The sequence below is a fragment of the Pristiophorus japonicus genome, chromosome 1, assembly GCF_044704955.1.
Source record: "Pristiophorus japonicus isolate sPriJap1 chromosome 1, sPriJap1.hap1, whole genome shotgun sequence".
In the NCBI taxonomy this organism is placed as follows: Eukaryota; Metazoa; Chordata; class Chondrichthyes; family Pristiophoridae; genus Pristiophorus; species Pristiophorus japonicus.
In genome coordinates this window covers 126096115-126113462 of record NC_091977.1, presented here as the reverse complement: position 1 = coordinate 126113462, position 17348 = coordinate 126096115, and positions in this window count along the sequence as shown.

Sequence of the window (17348 nt, the reverse complement as noted above, 5' to 3'; positions counted from 1 at the left end):
TTGGAAATGTTGAGTTAATCTTTGATAAACAAAAGGAGTACTTGGAGGTATTTTGGAGATTGGTATTTTGTCTGTGAATAAGAGAAGTACATAAGAACATAAGAAATAGGAGCAGGCCATTTGGCCCCTCGAGCCTGCTCTGCCATTCAATAAGATCATGGTTGATCTGGTCTTGGCCTCAACTCCACTTTCCTGCCCGCTCCCCATAACCCTTGACACCCATGACGTTCAAAAATCTGTCAAGAATAGGTAAGTATTTTTCTAGATAAATTTCTTCCTGTTATCTGTCTTTCAAACTTACATTTACTGACCTCAGGAAAAGGCTGTCTCTTTCAGCCTTAAAGTGATTAGACAGGGATAAAGACAAGTCTCTCTCATGGTTCATTCGTACCATTTGGTTTGCTTTGTCCCAGATCAATGGCTATGCAGAACAAGTGCCCTGTACTAGTGGTATGGTAGGAATGTGCTCACATAATGGTGCTTCCTTTTCCTTTCAATGTTGCATCCTCTTTTGGCTTCTGCTGCTTTTCTGGTTGATCCCTCACTACCCTTGGACACCTTCCTCCTCCAGGCCCACCTTGACGAAATCTCTTTGAAGGTGACATTAATACCCTAGCCAGAAGATACTGCAGAGCACCCAGACTGATCCACGCACCTGAAGCATAGCTTCATAGTTTCAGAAGTGTACTCTATGATAATCTTGGTGGCAGGATGGTCTTTGACATACTGGTGCTGAGTTGATGATCTGGGAAAGTGCACTGGTGCCATCTGCTTTGAGATTCTAGGAACCCCCCCAGAGACTTGTTTTTCGAGGTGAAAATATGCTGGCACAATGAACTGCCTCATGGCACATGCCAGAAACACAAGCATTCACATGCATTATGCAGTACAAATGAGTAGCCATAGGAAGAATGGTATCCTTTGCATTTGATGAAGAGAACTCATATAGCCATGTGAGTGCTATCTATGGACCTTGGACCATGGAGAATCTTCTCACTCTGTGAAACACCAGCGCCCTATTTTATTGTTGCTGGTGCCCATGGGGCGGATAATGATCTGGCTTGCTCTCGTAAATAGTGCAACTGTGACTTGCTTTATGCAACACAGGTAATTGGATAATATTACTGACGTTCTCAGTGGCAGCCTGGAATGTCCCCACTGCATAAAAGTTCAGGTTGGTCATAGGCAGCACTGTGCCTATCCTGAATGTGGGTTGAAGGTCAGATTGAAACTTGTGACATAACTTATCGATAATTACTTTCATGAAGTGCAGCCTTTGCAGCACTGCTCCTGTGTTGAGTGGAGATAGGAGCACCTCAGTCTGTATATTCTGGTATTGGGGTACACAAGTAGATACTTTGCACCATTGGTACTGGTTCTCCAAAAAAAGCAGAATGCAGGAATATTCACAATGGGGCTTTCCTTGCGGCCTCGAGAATGGGGGAAATGGGAGCCCCACAGCGAAGGCACAAAGATGAAGCAGTAACCATGAGCGAAAAGGTGAAGCAGTAACCATGAGTGAAAAGGGTCAATAACAATGAAATTGACCGTGAACATTTTTTTATAAGTAGTTTAAAAGTTGGGCATTTTTATCTTTTTGTCACTGCTTAGCAAAACAGAACACCTTTTTTGAATGGGAGCACTTTATGTTGGGTGTCCTGTACTCCAGAACTGTGGGAAATGACATGCAAGATCGAAATGCCTCCAAATGCATATTTAAAATGAAGGACGCACCTATTTTAGGAGGGCACTACTACCACTGCTGATCTTGCCCATTGGAAAATGGATCAAGATGCAAGTCTATTACATTGTCTGTATCCACTTACCATTTACTGTGCCAAAAATCAGTCACAAACAGATGGAAATCTATCCCAGTGCCTATTATAAAACACAATAGCTGCAAAATCCACAGGTTGTGATTCTCAGAGATCTGATGGTGTTTCCCCTTGAACTCAAACTTTGAAAGGACCCTTAATCTTCAAGGGTAGAGGGCACTTCCCTGGCCAGGACCACCCATGCTGGGTCCCACTTGTGCATTTCTGGAAGTCAGTACTTGGTGTAAGAACATAAGAAATAGGAGCAGGAGTAGGCCATTTGGCCCCTCGAAACTGCTCCGCCATTCAATGAGATCATGGCTGATCTTCTACCTCAATTCCACTTGCTTGCACTTTCCCCATATCCCCTAATTTCCTTAATATCCAAAAATGTATCGATCTCTGTCTTGGATATACTCAACGACTAAGCTTCCACACCCCTCTGGGGTAGAGAATTCTAAACATTCACCACCCTCTGAATGAAGATGTTTCTCCTCATCTTAGTTCTAAATAACCGATTCCTTATTCTGAGACTGTGACCCATGGTTTTAGATTCCCCAGCCAGGGGAAACATCCTCCCTGCATCTACCTTGTCAAGCCCTGTAAGAATTTTGTATGTTTCAATGAGATCACCTCTCATTCTTCTAACCACTAGAGAATATAGGCCTAGTCTACTCAATCTCTCCTCATAGGACAATCCCCCTATCTCAGGAATCAGTCTAGTGAACCTTTGTTGCACTCCCTCTATGGCAAGTATATCCTTCCTTAGGTAAGGAGACCAAAACTATACACAATACTCCAGATGTGGTCTCATCAGGGCTCTACTTAATTGCAGTAAGACATCTTTACTCTTATACTCAAATCCTCTTGTAATAAAGGCCAACATACTATTTGATGTCTTCATTGCTTGCTGTACCTGCATGTTAACTTTCAGTGATTCGTGTACAAGGACATCCAGGTCCCTCTGATACCAGCATTTCCCAATCTCCCACCATTTATAAAATACTCTGCTTTTTAATTTTTCCTACCAAAGTGGATAACTTCACATTTCTCCACATTATATTCCATTTGCCATGTTCTTACCCACTCACTTAGCCTGTCTATATACCCTTGAAGCCTCGTTGTATCCTCCTCACAAATTACAGTCCCACCTAGCTTTGTATCATCAGCAAACTTGGATATATTACATTTGGTCCCCTCATCCAAATCATTGATCTAGATTGTGAATAGCTGGGGCTCAAGCACCGATCCTTGCGGCACCCCACTAGCCTGCCAACCTGAAAATGACCCGTTTATTTCTACTCTCTGTTATCTGTCCGTTAACCAATTCTCAATCCATGCTAGTTTATTACCCCCCAATCCCATGAGCCCTAATTTTGTTTAATAACCTCTTGAGTGGCACTTTATCTAATTCCTTCTGAAAATCCAAATACACAACATCCACTGGTTTCCCCTTATCAATTCTGTTAGCTACAACCTCGTAAAACTCTAACAGATTTGTCCAACATGATTTCCCTTTCATAAATCCTTGTTGACTCTGCCCAATCTTATTATTATTTTCTAAGTGCCCTGTTACCACATCCTTAATAATAGATTCTAGCATTTTCCCTACTACTGATATCAGGCTAACTAATTTGTAGTTTCCCATTTTCTCTCTCCCTCCTTTCTTAAATAGTGGGATTACATTTTCTACCGTTCCAGAATCTATGGAATTTTCAGAAGATGTTAACCAATGCATCCACTATTTCTATAGCCACGTCTTTCAAAACCCTAGGATGTAGGCCATCAGGTCCAGGGGATTATTGGCTTTCAGTCCCATTAATTTCTCCAGTACCGTTTTCTTACTAATATTAATTTCTTTCAGTTCCTCATTCTCCAATCCCCTTTGGTCTCCATTACTTTTTGCGTCTTCTTCCGTGAAGACAGACACATAGTATTTGTTTAATTTCTCTTCATTTCCTTATTCTCCATTACAATTTATCCTGTCTCAGCCTGTAAGGGACCCGCATTTACTTTTGCTAATGTTTTCCGTTTTACATACCTATAGAAGCTTTTACAGTCTGTTTGTCTGTCTCTCACTGATTTGCTCATATTCTATTTTCCCTTTCTTTATCAATTTCTTGGTCCTATTTTACTGAATTCTAAAATCCTCCCAATTCTCAGACTTACTACTCTTTTTGGCAACATTAGAAGCCTCTTCCTTTGATCTTATACTATTTTTAACTTTTCTTGTTAGCCACGGTTGGACCACTTTTCCTGTCGGGTTTTTGTACCTTAAAATAATGTATATTTGTTGTAAATTATGTATTAATTCTTTAAACACTATCCATTGCTTGTCTACCATCATACCTTTTAATGTAGTTTCCCAATCTACCTTGGTCAACTCATCCCTCATATTTCCATAGTTTCCTTTGTTTAGATTTAAGACCCTAGTTTCGGATTTAACTAAATCACTTTCGAACTCAATATAAAATTCCATCATATTATGGTCACTCTTCCCTAAAGTGCCCTTTACTACAAGCTTATTAATTAACCTTTTCTCATTGCACAGTACTAGATCTAAAATAGCCTGTTCCCTAGTTGGTTCCTCAACATACTGATCTAGGAAACTATCTTGTATACATTCCATGAATTTGTCCTCTACACTATTACTGCAAATTTGGTTTGCCCAGTCTATAATGTAGATTAAAGTCCCCCATGATTATTGTACAAGTATTACCCATATTACATGTGTTTCTAATTTCCTGATTTGTACTCTGCCCTACATTACAACTATTGTTTGGGAGCCTATAAACAACATTCTGGGGGTGAAATTGATTAACTTATGGCCCACTGCTGCTGACTGCCACCCACTGCTGCCGACATTCCTCTGCAAAATCCGTCCAGTGCCACTTTCGATGTGGCCTGGAGCTGACGGGAGGAGAGATTTGGCGGGAACCGCCCACTGACGTCAGCGGACAGCCGAGTGGTGCAACTGACCTCCCATCCGCCAAGCTCCCATATTTATGTGGGCGGGAGTTGGCAGGAGTCGTCGCCAGAACAGGGGTGGACCACTGGCTGGAGGCTGGTCTGTCCCCGATGGTAAGTCTGAAGATCCTGAAAAGAAGGATAGTGAACATTTTTTTTCCCACAGCAACTTACCTAGTTGGGGTCCCCTGAAGATCTTCCATAGTTTTTAAAACATTTTCTGATGATTTTTATTTTCAACTTTCCCTGGGCCCAACTCCATCCTCAGCGGCACTTGGGCGGCATGTGCCTCTGCTGCCGAGAATGAGATCTCCTGCCCGCTGTCGCCCAGATTGGTGGCGTACATTGTTCATTTGCCGCCCACCGACCTTTGAGGGACCGCGACGATGAAAACTCCGCCGAAAGTACCGTCCGGTACCTTAGCGGCCATCGGCGACACTTTGGGCGGCACTTGGGCGGGCGGAGGCCTTGACCAAATTCGGCCCCTTTGATTCTACTTCTTGATTTTCAGAGCTAAGATCCTTTCTCTCTGCTGTCCTTTATTATCAGGGCTACCCCTCCTCCTCCTGCATTTTGCCTATCACTTCTGAATGTTAAGTATCCTGGAATATTTAGTTCCCAACCTTAGTCACTTTGCAACCACGTCTCTGTAATGGCTATCAGATCAAACCTATTAATTATTGCTTGTGCTATTAATTCATCTATTTTGTTGTGAATGCTTCACGCATTCAGATATAGTGCCTTTAGCTTTGACATTTCTATTCTTCCCTGATGTCACATTAGTCACTGATGCCTTATGACCTTTGTTACTCTCTCTGTCCCTTCATGACCCACTCTGCTCATTTTTACCCAAACCTCTACTCTGCTCTAGAGCCTTGACATTTCTCTTCCTGCTTTTAAATTTACTCTTTCCTGAAACCTCGCATCCGCCCCCGCCACCTCCCCCCCCACCCCCGCCCCCCCCACCCCCGCATTAGTTTAAAGCCCTGTCTACTGCCCTAGTTATTCGGTTTGCCAAGACACTTGTCCCAGCCCAGTTTAAGTGGAGCCTGTCCCAACGGAACAGCTCCCTCTTTTCCCAGTACTGATGCCAGTGCTCCATGAACTGAAACTCTTTCCTCCACCACCACTCTTTGAGCCATGCATTTAAACCTCTCATCTGTTTGTCCCTATGCCAATTTGCACATGGCTCAGGTAACAATCCAGCGATTATTACCTTTCAGGTTCTGCTTTTTAATTTGGATCCTAGCTCCTCAAACTCCCTTCGCAGAACCTTATTCCTGGTTCTACCTATGTCATTGGTTCCTGCGTGGACCATGACAACTGGATCCTTCCCCTCCCACTCCAAGTTCTTCTCCAGCCGCGAGGAGATATCCTTAACCCTGGCACCGGGTAGGCAACACAACCTCCGAAACTCCCTGTCATGGCTGCAGAGAACAGAATCTCTGACTATACTGTCGCCTACCACTACCACATTCATCTTTACTCCCTCCATTTAAATGGCTTCCTGTACCATGGTGCCGTGGTCATAAGAACATAAAAACATAAGAAATAGGAACAGGAGTAGGCCATACGGCCCCTTGAGCCTGCTCCGCCATTCAATAAGATCATGGCTGATCTGATCATGGACTCAGCTCCACTTCCCTGCCTGCTCCCCATAACCTCTTATCCCCTTATCGTTTAAGAAATTGTCTATTTCTGGCTTATATTTATTCAATGTCTCAACTTCCACAGCTCTCTGAGGCAGCGAATTCCACAGATTTACAACCCTCTGAGAGAAGAAATTTCTCCTCATCTCAGTTTTAAATGGGTGGCCCTTTATTCTAAGATCATGCCCCCTAGTTCTAGTCTCCCCCGTCAGTGGAAATAACCTCTCTGCATCCACCTTGTCAAGCTCCCTCATAATCTTATACATTTCGATAAGATCACCACTCATTCTTCTGGATTCCAATGAGTAAAGGCCCAACCAACTTAACCTTTCTTCATAAGTCAACCCCTCATCTCTGGAATCCTTTTCCTCATCCACACAGGCAGCAAGTACTTCATGCCTGTTGGACAAGGTCAAGGACTGAGGCACCTCCATCACTACATCCTGGGTGCCCATACCTGCCTCACTCACAGTCACACCCTCTTGTCCCTGACCACCGATGAACTCTAAAGTACTACTTAACCTAAGGTGTGTGACTGCCTCCTGGAACGAAGTATCTAGGTAACTCTCCCCCTCCCTGATGCCCCACAATGCCTGCAACTTGTACTCCAGCTCAACAACTCTGAACCGAAGTTCCTTGAGCTGCAGACACATTGCAGATGTGGTTGCTCAGGATCGCGATGCTCTTCACAAACCCCCACATGCTGCAGTTACGGCCCACCACCTTCCTTGCCATGCCTATCTAACCTTCTTTATTTATTTGATTTTGTCGTTAATTATTTTTTTATAAATTATTTTAGTTTTATTACTTAATTGGTTTATTTAGTTTAGTTACTAATTTAATAAAGTAAAGTTATAGCAATTTAAAATTATAGCAATTTACAGTTTCTTGGCAGGCATAGAGATTTTAAAAAACTGTAGTACTCACCAACCAATCACCTACCTGCAGTCCTGTGACTCCTTGTTTTTGCTGTTCTTTTGGAATATCTGCTCCTCTCAGCCAATTTTCCTGCTCGTTATATATGTACTGGCCTTCTGGGCTAGGGAAGAAGGGACTTCCAATGTCTGCCCCTTGGTATCATTTGCCCAGTCTTTTACAAAGCCAACCAAGAACTCCCAGAGATGACAACAGGGAGCCAATTTATTCAAGTCCCTTCCTGCCTCAGGAAAATTTTGGCAGATTCCCACTGGGATTATGGTGGGAGCCCAGTGGAACTCATGTCGATATTCAGGGCCAATACGATTTGTTAAATTAAGGCAGAAAAGAATGTAGATGTTTATTGTAAATTCTGCAATGGATTAGAGATAGCCAGATAAATTATTCAGATGGCACTTTCATTTTCAAGTGACATAAAATCCAACAGTTGTTTGTCATCTCACTCAACTCATTAAAACTAAATCAGGGTGGTGAGATTGGAATTATATTACACCCAATTGAAAATAAATCTGAATACTATGGTTTACTCTGTAGCTACAGTACTGTCAGTGAGCCTTTACACGACCAGAGAATCAAACTCGTAGGCAACGGGAAAAATTGAAACATTGGTACAAATGTTTGCATGGAATGTTCAAATTCTAAGGTAAGATGGAATGTTTTGGCTTTCACTAACATGAATACAATACTTAATTAATGACCACCTCTTGCAGCTTTTAGTGGTTACTTTAGCTCTTAAATTGCTCTGAATGTTTACTATTTGTTTATTTAATGGTCTGAATTCACAGTGAGTTTAGGGAGCTTGTACAATTTAAAGAAATTAGCAATGAGCAATAAATCCATTCTGGTTAAGAAGGCATACGGAAAACTTGCCTTAATTAGCCGAGGCATAGAATATAAGAGCAGGGAGGTTATGCTTGAACTATATAAAACACTAGGCCGCAGCTAGAGTACTGCATGCAGTTCTGGTCACCACATTACAGGAAAGATGTGTTTGCACTAGAGAGAGTACAGGGGAGATTTATGAGGATGTTGCCTGGACTGGAGAATTTTAGCTATGAGCAAAGATTGGATAGGCTGGGGTTGTTTTCTTTGGAACAGAAGAGGCTGAGAGGAGACCTAATTGAGGTGTTCAAAATTATGAGGGGCCGAGATAGGAACAACCTATTTCTCTTAGCAGAGGGGTCAATAATCAGGGGGCATAGATTTAAAGTAATTAGTAGAAGGATTAGAGGGGATTTGAGGGGACATTTCTTCATCCAGAGGGTGGTGGGAGTCCAGAACTCACTGCCTGAAAGGGTGGTAGAGGCAGAAACCTTCATAGCATTTAAAAAGTACTTGATATGCATCTGAAGTGTTGTAACCTACAAAGCTACGGACCAAGACCTAGAAAGTGGGATTAGGCTGGATAGCTCTTTGTTAGCCGACATGGACACAGTGGGCTGAATGACCCCCTTCTGTACTCTAAATTTCTATGATTCTATGTGAATAAATATAATCTCTTTCTCACATGTATGTGCTCATCGATCACCTTAAACAAGTTTTGAAAATAATAGAATTATATTATTTCCCTTTTGTGTGTTAGAAATTATATTTTAGGGCATCTAGTTACACTATGCTGTGATGTTTTGTTAAGTGAAAGCCCTATATAAATGCAAATTGTTATCTTACAAAAGAGGAGTGTAATGTATGGTTTGTATGAAGGAATTGAGTGTAATATCTCCAAATTTACAGATGACACTAAACTGGGTGGCGGTGTGAGCTGTGAGAAGGATGCTAAGAGGCTGCAGGCTCGACTTGGACAGGTTAGGTGAGTGGGCAAATGCATGGCAGATGTAGTATAATGTGGATAAATGTGAGGTTATCCACTTTGTGGGCAAAAACACGAAGGCAGAATATTATCTGAATGGCGGCAGATTAGGAAAAGGGGAGGTGCAACGAGACCTGGGTGTCATGATACATCAGTCATTGAAAGTTGGCATGCAGGTACAGCAGGCAGTGAAGAAGGCAAATGGCATGTTGGCCTTCATAGCTAGGGGATTTGAGTATAGGTGCAGGGAGGTCTTACTGCAGGTGTACAGGGCCTTAGTGAGACCACACCTGGAATATTGTGTTCAGTTTTGGTCTCCTAATCTGAGGAAGGACATTCTTGCTATTGAGGGAGTGCAGCGAAGGTTCACCAGACTGATTCCCGGGATGGCTGGACTGACATACGAGGAGAGACTGGATCGACTGGGCCTTTATACACTGGAGTTTAGAAGGATGAGAGGGGATCTCATAGAAACATATAAGATTCTGACGGGACTGGACAGGTTAGATGTGGGAAGAATGTTCCCAATGTTGGGGAAGTCCAGAACCGGGGACACAGTCTAAGGATAAGGGGTAAGCCATTTAGGACTGAGATGAGGAGAAACTTCTTCATTCAGAGAGTTGTTAACCTGTGGAATTCCCTACTGCAGAGAGTTGTTGATGCCAGTTCATTGGATATATTCAAGAGGGAGTTAGATATGGCCCTTACGGCTAAAGGGATCAAGGGGTATGGAGAGAAAGCAGGAAAGGGATACTGAGGTGAATAATCAGCCATGACCTTATTGAATGGTGGGGCAGGCACGAAGGGCCGAATGGCCTACTCCTGCACCTTTTTTCTACATTTCTATGTTTCTATGTACCTAAGGTCTGCCCATCAGCAGAGGGCACTACCGTTGGAGGTCCTAGGGTCATAGGTACACTCGTGCTGGCCCGGTATTTAACCTGAACTTCACCTTTGTATTTTCACTTCTGGAAGCCATTAAAGGTTACACCTGGTCACTGGCTGACATTTCAGAGTTCATTGTAACATTTCATACAACATAACTGGCGATGAGGCAAATACGAACCCATGCAAAAGTATGGCGAGCACAGCACAATCGAGTACTGTTGGAATTCTCAAGAGATTCAATGAGGGAGAGGAGTGGGGAGATTTCACAGATCGTCTTTGTTATGTATTGAACCCTTTGTAACTTGCATTACACCTGACCACCAGATGGCCTATCTGTTGGAGTCCCAAGGGATCCCAGCATCCCTTGGGAGCACAGTATATAAGCAGGCCACCCACGAGGTACCTGCACTCTGGAACCTTAATAAAGGAGCTAAGGTCACACTTGCTCATTACACACAGCACTCAGTCTCACCGTTTATTATAAGTGTAACAATTGGCGACGAGGTAATGAACAACCGCGCGAAAATGCAAAGAACAGTCGGCATCCTGGAGAAATTCTCAGAAGGGGACAATTGGGAGGCCTTCATGGAGAGACTCGACCAATACTTTGTGACCAACGAGCTGGAAGGTGACGAGAACGCCACCAAAACAAAGGACGATCCTCCTAACTGTCTGTGGGGCAGCAACCTATGGCCTCATGCAGAATCTCCTGGCCCTGGCAAAACCAGCAGAGAAATCCTACGAAGAATTGTGTACGCTGGTCCGGGAGCACCTAAATCCTAAGGAAAGCATTTTGATGGCGAGATATCGGTTCTACACGTGTCAATGATCAGAGGGCCAGGAAGTGGCGAGCTTCACCGCTGAACTAAGGACATTGTGAGTTTGAGAGATTCCGAGAACAAATGTTCTGAGACTTTTTTGTACTGGGCATCAGACATGAGACAATCCTTCGCAAACTGTTGACTGTAGAAACTCCGAATCCGAGTAAAGCCATAACGATAGCCCAGGCATTTATGTTCACCAGCGACAACACCAAGCAGGTTTCGCAGAACAAAGAAGTTGCGGCCAGTACTGTGCATAAAGTAACGCGGTTTTGAACAGAAATGTACATGGCAGAACATACACGCTGGCTGCTGTGGCCCGACCTCAATTGACCCAGAGTCCGCCATCATCTGTTAATGCGAGGCAGTTAACACCCTGTTGGTGCTGTGGAGGTGATCATTGGCCCCATCAATGCCGCTTTAAGCACTATGCGTGCAATGGTTGCAGAACAATGGGACACCTCCAACGAATGTGCAGGCGAGCTGCAAACCCTGCAAACCCTGCAAACCACCGCGTTGCAGAGAAATATTGATCCACTGTGGATCAGACTGAGTTTGAATCTCGTACGGAGGAGGCAGAAGTGTATGGGGTACACACGTTCACGACGAAATACCGACCAATAATGTTGAAAATTGAACTGAACGGCATTCCAGTATTTATGGAGCTGGACATGGGGGCAAGTCAGTCCATAATGAGTAAAAAGGCCTTCGACAGACTGTGGGGAAAGAAGGCACACAGACCCAAGCTCAGCCCCATTCACACTAAACAAAGAACTTACACCAAGAAACAAATCCCTGTGATTGGCAGTGCAGAAGTCAAAGTCTCCTATGATGGAGCAGTACGTGAACTCCCGCTGTGGATTGTGCCAGGGGATGGCTCCACGTCGTTCGGCAGAAGCTGGCTGGGGAAAATCCGCTGGAACTGGGACGACATCCGAGCCCTTTTGTCCGTCGACGATGCCTCATCTACCCAGGTTCTAAGTAAGTTCCCATCGCCATTCGAGCCAGGCATTGGAAGCTTCCCGGGGGCGAAAGTACAGATCCATTTGATTCCTGGGACGCGACCCATCCACCACAAGGCTCGGGCGATACCGTACATGATGCATGAAAAAGTGAGCTGGACAGGCTGCAACATGAAGGCTGGTGGAATTAAACGACTGGGCCAGTCCGATTGTCCCAGTACTCAAGGAGGACAGTATGGTTAGAATTTGCGGGGACTATAAAGTAATGATTAACCGTTTTTTGCTGCAGGACCAGTACCCGCTACCTAAGGCAGACGACTTATTTGCGACCCTGGCCGGAGGGAAGACGTTCACTCAGCTGGACCTGACCTCGGCCCACATGACGCAGGAGCTGGACGAGTCTTCGAAAGATCTCGCCTGCATCAACATGCACAAAGGTCTGTTTATCTACAACCGGTTCCCGTTTGGGATTCGATCGGCCGCGGCAGTCTTCCAGCGGAACATGGAGAGCCTGCTAAAGTCAGTTCCCTGCACAGTAGTCTTCCAGGACGATATATTGGTTACAGGTCGGGAGATCAAGGAGCATCTGAAGAATCTGGAGGAGGTTCTTAGTTGGTTGGATCGCATGGGGCTCAGGTTGAAACGCTCGAAGTGTGTTTTCCTGGCACAGGACCTCGAGTTCATAGGAAGGAGAATCGCAGCAGACCGCATCAGACCCACCAACGCCAAGAGAGTCGGGATAAATGGGTCCTTTTCAGAATGGCAGGCAGTAACTAATGGGGTGCCACAAGGCTCAGTGCTGGGACCCCAGCTTTTTACAATATACATTAATGATTTAGATGAAGGAATTGATTGTAATATCTCCAAGTTTGCAGATGACACTAAACAGGATGGTGGTGTGAGCTGTGAAGAGGATGCTAAGAGGCTGCAAGGTGACTTGGACAGGTTAGGTGAGTGGGCAAATGCATAGCAGATGCAATATAATGTGGATAAATGTGAGGTTATCCACTTTGGGGGCAAAAACACGAAGGCAGAATGTTATCTGCATGGCGGCAGATTAGGAAAAGGGGAGGTGCAACGAGACCTGGGTGTCATGGTTCATCAGTCATTGAAAGTTGGCATGCAGAGACAGCAGGCGGTGAAGAAGGCAAATGGTATGTTGGCCTTCATAGCTAGGGGTTTTTAGTATAGGAGCAGGGAGGTTTTACTGCAGTTGTCCAGGTCTCACCTGGAATATTGTGTTCAGTTTTGGTCTCCTAATCTGAGGAAGGATGTTCTTGCTATTGAGGGAGTGCAGCGAAGGTTCACCAGACTGATTCCCGGGATGGCAGGACTGACATATGAGGAGAGACTGGATCGACTGGGCCTGTATTCACTCGAGTTTAGAAGGATGAGAGGGGATCTCATAGAAACATATAAAATTCTGACGGGACTAGACAGGTTAGATGCAGGAATAATGTTCCCGATGTTGGGGAAGTCCAGAACTAGGGGACATAGTCTAAGGATAAGGAGTAAGCCATTTAGGACTGAGATGAGGAGAAACTTCTTCACTCAGAGAGGTGTTAACCTGTGGAATTCTCTACCGCAGACAGTTGTTGATGCCAGTTCATTGGATATATTCAAGAGGGAGTTAGATATGGCCCTTATGGCTAAAGGGATCAAGGGGTATGGAGTGAAAGCAGGAAAGGGGTACTGAACAGCCATGATCTTATTGAATGGTGGTGCAGGCTCGAAAGGCCAAATGGCCTACTCCTGCACTCATTTTCTATGTTTCAATGTTTCTATGTAAGACAGAGGCCATCAAGAACGCGCCGCGACCACAGAATGTGACGGAGCTGCGGTCGTTCCTGGGACTCATTAACTATTTTGGTAATTTCCTACCTGGGTTCAGCACCCTGCTAGAACACCTACATGTGCTACTGCGCAAGGGAGACGACTGGGAATGGGGGAATTCACAAGAGGCTGCCTTTAAGAAAGCCAGAAATTTATTGTGTCCTAACAAACTGTTTGTCTTGTATAATCCACTTAAACAATTAGTGTTATCTTGCGATGTGTCGCCAATCGGGGTCGGGTGTGTGTTACAACAGGCTAATGATTTGGGGATTTTGCAACCGGTTGCATATGCATCCTGGAGTTTTCCAAGGCCGAAAGGCCTGCAGCATGGTGGAAAAAGAGGCTCTGGCGTGCGTTTACGGAGTAAAAAAAATGCACCAGTACTTATTTGGCCTCAAGTTCGAGCTTGAAACTGACCACAAGCTACTCATATTGCTGTTCTCTGAGAGCAAAGGGATTAATTCCAATGCCTTTGCCCGCATCCAAAGAAGGGCGCTCACACTGTCGGCATACAACTATTTAATCTGCCACAGACCGGGCACAGAGAACTGCGCAGATGCTCTCAGTCAGCTACCATTGCCCACCACCGGGGTGGAAAAGGCACAGCCAGCGGACATGCTCATGGTCTTGGAGGCATTTGAGAATGAGAAATCCCCCGTTATGGCCCGCCAGATCAGGACCTGGACCAGCCAGGATCCTTTACTGTCCTTGGTAAAAAAAACTGTGTCCTCCATGGGAGCTGGTCCAGTGTCTCAGTGGAGATGCAGGAAGCGATTAAACCGCTCCACCGATGCAAAGACAAGTTGTCCCTGCAGGCAGACTGTCTTTTGTGGGGCAATCAATTCCTAGGAAAAATGTTTTTGGTTGTCGTAGACGCTTACTCAAAATGGATTGAATGTACAATAATGTCTGTAAGCACATCCACGGCCTACGAGCCATGTTTGCCACGAATGTCTTGCCTGATGTCCTAGTCAGTGACAATGGGCCGTGCTTTACCAGTGCTGAATTCAAGAAATTCATAACCCACAACGGGATCAAACATGTCATATCTGCCCCGTTCAAGCCTGCATCCAACGGCCAGGCAGAACGGGCAGTTCAGATTATTGTATTCCTAACACAGATGAGACTGCACACAGGGAGGTTAAAGTAACAGTGATGCTGGGATGCCTTCGGACTTCAGGGGATGCACTCCCTGGTGGCGGAACATGGGAGAGCATGCTTTACAGATACACAACATCACTCCCCACCAAAGTCAAAGTGAAAACTATTTACAAGGTGAAGCGATCGGGAGTCTTTCTTTCCCTGGTGGACCGCCTCGGTACAAATGTCTGTTCTGGTGTGTTGGCTGTGCCCTCGCTGGGCTGGCGTGTTGTTGGCCCTGCAGGGCTGTTGGGTGAGCCTGGCCTTGCTGGGCTGTTGGGTGTGATGGGTTTGATTTCCTGGTCCGGGGTGGTGCCGTTGATCCTTTGGCTGTGTGTTGTGGGCTCGAAAAAGGTGGTGTCTGCTGTGCGTTGTTCAGGGCAGTCTGTGAACCGCAGCCTCGTTTGGTCCAGGTGCTTTCTGCAAAATTGTCCATTGTCAAGTTTGACTACAAACATCCTACTCCCTTCTTTAGCTATCACCGTGCCCGCGATCCACTTGGGACCATGTCCATAGTTTAGCACATACACAGGGTCATTCAGATCAATTTCCCGTGACACAGTGGCGCGACCATCGTTTACATTTTGTTGCTGCCGCCTGCTCTCTACCTGATTATGCAGGTTGGGGTGAACCAGCGAGAGTCTAGTTTTAAGTGTCCTTTTCATGAGTAGTTCAGCCGGGGGCACCCCTGTGAGTGAATGGGGTCTCGTGTGGTAGCTGAGCAGTACTCGGGACAGGCGGGTTTGGAGTGAGCCTTCTGTGACTCATTTAAGGCTCTGTTTGATTGTTTGTACTGAAAACTCTGCCTGCCCATTGGAGGCTGGTTTAGACGGGGCCGAGGTGACATGTTTGATCCCATTGCGGGTAATGAATTCTTTAAATTCGGCACTGGTGAAACATGGCCCGTTGTCACTGACCAGTATGTCAGGCAGGCCGTGGGTGGCAAACATGGCCCTCAGGCTTTCAATGGTGGTGGTGGCTGTGCTTCCCGACATTATTTTACATTCAATCCATTTTGAAAAAGCATCCATCACCACCAGGAACATTTTACCGAGAAACGGGCCCGTATAGTCGACATGGATCCTTGACCATGGTCTGGAGGGCCAGGACCATGAACTTAGTGGTGCCTCTCTGGGCGCGTTGCTCAACTGAGCACACATACTGCATTGCCGTACACAGGACTCTAAGTCAGAGTCGATACTGGGCCACAACACGTGGGATCTGGCTATCGCTTTCATCATTACTATACCCGGGTGTGTGCTGTGGAGATCCGAGATGAACGTCTCCCTGCCCTTTTTGGGTAGTACTACGCGGTTACCCCACAACAGGCAGTCTGCCTGAATGGACAGCTCGTCCTTTCGCTGTTGGAACGGCTTGATTAGCTCTTACCTTTCAACGGGGATGCTGGCCCAGCTCCCATGCAGTACACAGTTTTTTTACTAGGGACAGCAGAGGATCTTGGCTGGTCCAAGTCCTAATTTGGCGGGCTGTGACAGATGATTTATCATTTTCAAATGCTTCCATGACCATCAACAAGTCTGCGGGCTGCGCCACCATCAACAAGTTTGCAGGCTTCGCCATTTCCACCCACGTGGTGGGCAATGGTAGCCGACTGAGAGCATTCGCACAGTTCTCGGTGCCTGGCCTGTGGCGGATGGTATAGTTATATGCTGATAGCGCGAGTGCCCACCTTTGTATGTGAGCTGAGGCATTAGTATTTATCCCCTTGTTTTCAGCCAACAGGGATATGAGGGGCTTGTGATCGGTTTCCAGCTTAAATTTGAGGCCAAACAGGTACTGATGCATTTTCTTTACCCCGAACACACACGCTAATGCCTCTTTCTCAATCATGCTGTAGGCCCTCTCGGCCTTGGACAAGCTCCTGGAGACATTGGCGACAGGTTGCAACTTCCCCGCAACGTTAGCTTGTTGTAACACACACCCGACTCCGTACAACGACGCATCACATGCGAGCACAAGTCTTTTACACGGGCTATACAATACAAGCAGCTTGTTGGAGCATAAAATGTTTCTGGCTTTCTCAAAAGCAATTACTTGTTTTTTTTTTCCCCATACCCAGTTCTCACCTTTGCGCAATAACACATGTAGGGGCTCTAAGAGGGCGCTTAACCCCGGTAGGAAGTTACCAAAATAGTTGAGGAGTCCCAGGAACGACTGCCGCTCCGTGACGTTCTGTGGCCTGGGCACGTTCCTGATAGCCTCTGTCTTGGCGTCTGTGGGCCGAATGCCGTCCGCCATGATCTTTCTCCCCAAAAACTCCACTTTCGGTTGCCATGAAGACGCATTTCAACCTCTTCAGCCGCAGCCCTATGCGATCCAGTCGCTGTCGGACTTCCTCCAGGTTTTGTAGGTGCTCGACGGTATCCCGACCCGTGACCAATATTTCGTCCTGAAAAACCACCGTGCGTGGTACTGACTTGAGTAGGCTCTCCATGTTTCTCTGGAAGATCGCTGCAGCCGACTGAATTCCAAACGGGCATCTGTTGTAGATGAACAGTCCCTTGTGTGGG